Source organism: Adiantum capillus-veneris, chromosome 9, assembly GCF_014529385.1.
Source record: "Adiantum capillus-veneris isolate H3 chromosome 9, ASM1452938v2, whole genome shotgun sequence".
NCBI classification, from domain to species: Eukaryota; Viridiplantae; Streptophyta; class Polypodiopsida; order Polypodiales; family Pteridaceae; genus Adiantum; species Adiantum capillus-veneris.
The window spans coordinates 163,448,177-163,453,726 of record NC_140939.1 but is presented as its reverse complement, the minus strand read 5'-3'; positions in this window follow the sequence as shown (position 1 = coordinate 163,453,726).

Below are 5,550 nucleotides of genomic sequence, written 5' to 3'. Positions count from 1 at the left end.
GCTTTGGTAGAACTCTAGATTATTAGTTTTGACCACCCTAAAACCTTAGCTAAGGTATCTATTACATATATAATGGAGCTTGAAATTTTGAAGCCCAATGAGTTCATCCACGTGTCGAACAATGGGAGACTTTGAGCTTTGAGCTTTTGAATCAATTAAAAAAAAAGAAATGTGGATGTGCCGTGCACCGCTGGACCTTCGCCTTTGGAAAGAATGAGATCCGCTGACTTGCTTTGAATGCATGGCGTAGATCAGGTGTCGCTCGAGAGAGAGAGAGAGAGAGAGACAAGCATGTTGCTGCAATCTACTGTACGTAATATGTTTGTGTGTGTGTGATTGTGTGTTGTGAGAGAGAGAGAGAAGCTTTCGTCGCTCCAAACATTTCTTTATTTTTTGCAGAGTGCCAAGTGGGGACCAATGTGAGCTCAACCACTAGTGAGAGAGACGATCCGCCTGTGAGAGGAGTTTGGACGTTTCCATTGGAGAAATAAGAAGCAGGCGTCGACGACAACCGAGAGAAGAGTCGATCAGCTGTGCGCAGGGGGGGGGAGAGATAGAGCGAGAGAGAGAGAGAGAGAGAGAGAGAGTCCCTGTGATATTGTTGCAGGTGACTGAATGAGAGAGAGAGAGAGAGTCCATATTGTTGTCTGTTGGAAGCCATTTCCCTCCTGTCAAACTAGCGACATCAGCCATTGTGTGTGTGTGTTGCGCCAATGAGCATCCAGCTTGTGTGTGGCTCCAATGAGCTCAAGCACAGCAGAATGCGCTCTTCCAGGACTCTGCTGCGCAGAGTTCCGAGGTGGGCATGCATGTGTGCGTGTCTGGGGTTGGGGCTGCAATCGATAGCAACATAGCTGCACATGGTGCAAGGTTCCCAACTTGCCCCCCCCCCCCCCCCCCCCCCCCCCCCCCCCCCTCTCTCTCTCTCTCTCTCTCTCTCTCTCTCTCTCACACACACACACACACACACATTACTTTTATTACAGCACTCTCTGGATGCAACATGTTGTGTGCTGCTTCTGCAGAGATGGAGGTTCCATGTGAAGAAGCAGTCCTTTCTACCAATAAGTAGCCAGCTGAGAGAGAGAGAGAGAGAGAGAGAGAGAGAGAGAGAGAGAGATAGATAACATGTCTGATTGAGTCGTGACTATGCGTGTGTGAGTGAGAGAAAAAGAGAGAGAGTATGTTGTCTGCATTGACTGTGCGTGTGTGTGTGTGTGTGTGTGTGAGAGAGAGAGAGAGAGAGAGAGAGAGAATATGTAGCGAAAGCTGAAAATCAGAGAGAGAGAGCGAGAAAATATGTTGAGTGTGTGTGTGTGTGTGTGTGTGTGTGTGTGTGTGAGAGAGAGAGAGAGAGAGAATATATGTAGCAAAAGCTGAAAATCAGAGAGAGAGAGAGCGAGAAAATATGTTGTGTGTGTGTGTGTGTGTGTGTGTGTGTGTGTGTGTGTGTGTGTGTGTGTGAGAGAGAGAGAGAGAGAGAGAGGATTGCTGGACGTGCCAAAAGCTGGGCACTGTGGGGAGGGAGAGAGAGAAATGAAATGTTATATTAATGTCTTCAAAAGGTCAAAGTTACCTATGAGACCATAAAGTTAAAATGTGGTGGATTTGATACAAAATCGGAGTAACAGAATATGCTGTGGAGAGAGAGAGAGAGAGAGAGAGAGAGAGAGAGAGAGAGAGAGAGCTCAAGCACACCAAAACCGACTGTTCGAAAAAAACATTTTTCCGAACATATGAAATTCCTTTCCTTCAGTTTTCCAAGAGGAAATTTTAGAAAATTAGGAGTATTTTTTGGGTTTTTACACTATGTTTCCCTATTTTGGGGCAGAATTTCTCCTTCTCCTTTGGCCCTCAACCGGCATTTTTGAAATTGGAACGACGCGTTATTAAGTTGAAATTTTCGAACACTGCTCGCCACGTTCTTCAGGGCCAACCAAGACACACAAAAAGTAAGCTGCAATAAGCAAGTGTTCGAAAAAAATCATTTTTCCGAACATATGAAATTCCTTTCCTTCAGTTTGCCAAGAGGAAACTTTAGAAAATTAGGAGTATTTTTTGGGTTTTTACACTATGTTTCCCTATTTTGGGGTGGATATTTCTCCTTCTCCTTTGGCCCTCAATTGGCATTTTTGAAATTGGAAACGACGCGTTATTAAGTTGAGATTCTCGAACACTGCTCGCCACGCTCTTCAGGGCCAACCAAGACACACAAAAAGTAAGCTGCAATAATATTAATTTAGAAGGCAAAACCTGTGTTCGGGGAAAATCATTTTTCCAAACATATAAAATTCTTTTACTTGAGTTTGCCGAGAGGAAATTCTAGAAAATTAGGAGTATTTTTTAGGTTTTTACACTATTTTTCCCTATTTTGGGGTGGAATTTCTTCTTCTCCTCTGGCCCTCAACCGGCATTTTTGAAATTGGAAACTGCACGCTATTAAGCTGAGATTCTTAATAGAGAGAGAGAGAGAGAGAGAGAGAGAGAGAGAGAGAAATGAAATGTTATATTAACGTCTTCAAAAGGCCAAAGTGACCTATGAGACCATAAATTTACAATGTGGTGGATCTGATTATACAAAGTCAAAACAAAATATGTTGTGGAGAGAGAGAGAGAGAGAGAGAGAGAAAGAAACATGGTTCCATGGCTCGCCAGTGTGAGTGTTCGGGAAAAATCATTTTTCCAAACATATAAAATTCCTTTCCTTGAGTTTGCCAAGAATAAATTTTAGAAAATTAGGAGTATTTTTTGGGTTTATATGCTATTTTTCCCTATTTTGGGGCGTAATTTTTCCTTCTCCTTTGGCCCTCAATCGGCATTTTTGAAATTGAAAATGACGCGTTATTAAGTTGAGATTCTCGAACACTGCTTGCCACGCTCTTCAGGGCCAACCAAGACACACAAAAAGTAAGTTGCAATAATGTTAATTTAGAAGGCAAAACCAGTGTTCGGGGATAATCATTTTTCCAAACATATAAAATTCTTTTCCTTGAGTTTGCCAAGAGGAAATTCTAGAAAATTAGGAGTATTTTTTGGGTTTTTACACTATTTTTCCCTATTTTGGGACGGAATTTCTCCTTCTCCTCTGGCCGGCCTCAACCGGCATTTTTGAAATTGAAAACGGCATGCTATTAAGCTGAGATTCTTAAACACTGCTCGCCACGCTCCTCAGGGCCAGCCAAGACACACAAAAAGTGAGCTGCAATAATGTTAATTTAGAAGAAAAACCAGTGTTCAGGAAAAATCATTTTTCCGAACATATAAAATTCCTTTCCCTGAGTTTGCCAAGAGGAAAGTTTAGAAAATTTGGAGTATTTTTGGGTTTTTACACTATTTTTTCCTATTTTGGGACGTAATTTCACCTTCTCCTCTAGACCTCAGCTAACATTTTTGAAATTGGAAACGACACGCTATTAAGCTGAGATTCTTGAGCACTGCTGGCCACGTTCCTTAGAGCCAGCCAAGACACACAAAAAGTGAGCTTCAATAATGTTAAATTAGAAGGCAAAACCAGTGTTCGGCAAAAATCATTTTTCCAAACATATAAAATTCCTTTCCTTGAGTTTGCCAAGAGAAAATTTTAGAAAATTAGGAGTATTTTTCGGGTACACTAATTTTTCTTATTTTGGGGCGGAATTTCTCCTTCTCCGATCCTCTAGCCTTCAACCGGCATTTTTGAAATTGGAAACGACACGCTATTAAGTTGAGATTCTTGAACACTGCTCACCACGTTCCTCAAAGCCTGCCAAGACACACAAAAAGTGAGTTGCAATAATGTTAATTTAGAAGGCAAAACCAGTGTTCGGGAAAAATCGTTTTTCCAACTATATAAAATTCCTTTCCTTGAGTTTGCCAAGAGGAAATTTTAGAAAATTAGAAGTATTTTTTGGGTTTTTACACTATTTTCCCCTATTTTGGGACGGAGTTTCTCCTTCTCCTCTGGCCCTCATGAGCCGGCATTTTTCAAATTGGAAACGACACGCTATTAAGTAGAGATTCTCGAGCACTGCTCGCCACGCTCCTCAGGGCCAGCCAAGACACACAAAAAGTGAGCTGCAATAATGTTAATTTAGAAGAAAAACCAGTGTTCAGGAAAAATCATTTTTCCAAACATATAAAATTCCTTTCCTTGAGTTTGCTAAGAGGAAAGTTTAGAAAATTAGGAGTATTTTTTGGGTGTTTACACTATTTTCCCTATTTTGGGACGGAATTTCACCTTCTCCTCTAGACCTCAGCTGGCATTTTTGAAATAGGAAACGACACGCTATTAAGCTGAAAGTCTCGAGCACTGCTTGCCACGCTCCTCAGGGCCAGCCAAGACACACAAAAAGTGAGCTTCAATAATGTTAAATTAGAAGGCAAAACCAGTGTTCGGCAAAAATCATTTTTCCAAACATGTAAAATTCATTTCCTTGAGTTTGCCAAGAGAAAATTTTAGAAAATTAGGAGTATTTTTTGGGTTTTTACACTAATTTCCCCTATTTTGGGGCGGAATTTCTCCTTCTCCGATCCTCTGGCTTTCAACCAGCATTTTTGAAATTGGAAACGACACGCTATTAAGCTGAGATTCTTGAACACTGCTCACCACGCTCCTCAAAGCCTGCCAAGACCCACAAAAAGTGACCTACAATAATGTTAATTTAGAAGGCAAAACCAGTGTTCGGGAAAAATCGTTTTTCCAAATATATAAAATTCCTTTCCTTGAGTTTGCCAAGAGGAAATTTTAGAAAATTAGAAGTATTTTTTGGGTTTTTACACTATTTTTTCCTATTTTGGGGCGGAGTTTCTCCTTCTCCTTTGGCCCTCATGAGCCGGCATTTTTGAAATTGGAAACGACACGCTATTAAGTTGAGATTCTCGAACACTACTCGCCACGCTCCTCAGAGCCAGCCAAGACACACAAAAAGTGAACTACAATAATGTTAATTTAAAAGCAAAACCAGTGTTTGTAAAAAATCCTTTTCCAAACATATAAAATTCCTTTCCTTGCGTTTGCCAAGAGGAAATTTTAGAAAATTAGGAGTATTTTTCGGGTTTTGACACTATTTTTTCCTATTTTGGGGCGGAATTTCACCTTCTCCTCTGGCTCTCAATCGACATTTTTGAAATTGGAAACAACACATTATTAAGTTGAGACTCTCAAACACTGCTCGCCACGCTCCTCAGGGCCAGCCAAGACACACAAAAAGTGAGCTGCAATAATGTTAATTTAGAAGGCAAAATGTGTGATGGGGACCTAGGTTTTCTGTTTTGAGTTGTTGTGTCTCAGCCCTTTGCATACACAATGAATATCCCCTTTGCATACATAATGAACGTTCCCAATTGAGGCTTCATTTATAAATTAAAGAGAGAGAGAGAGAGAGAGAGAGAGAAAATAAGAGCTTGGCTCATATGGTGATTGGTCGACATTGAGAGAGAGAGAGAGAGAAAAGAAATATGCAGTGTGATTGTGTGTGTGTGTGTGCGTGTGTGTGTGTGTGTGAGAGAGAGAGAGAGAGAGGGATTGATTCCATACATTCATGCTCGATATCGACAGGGAAGTTGATTTTG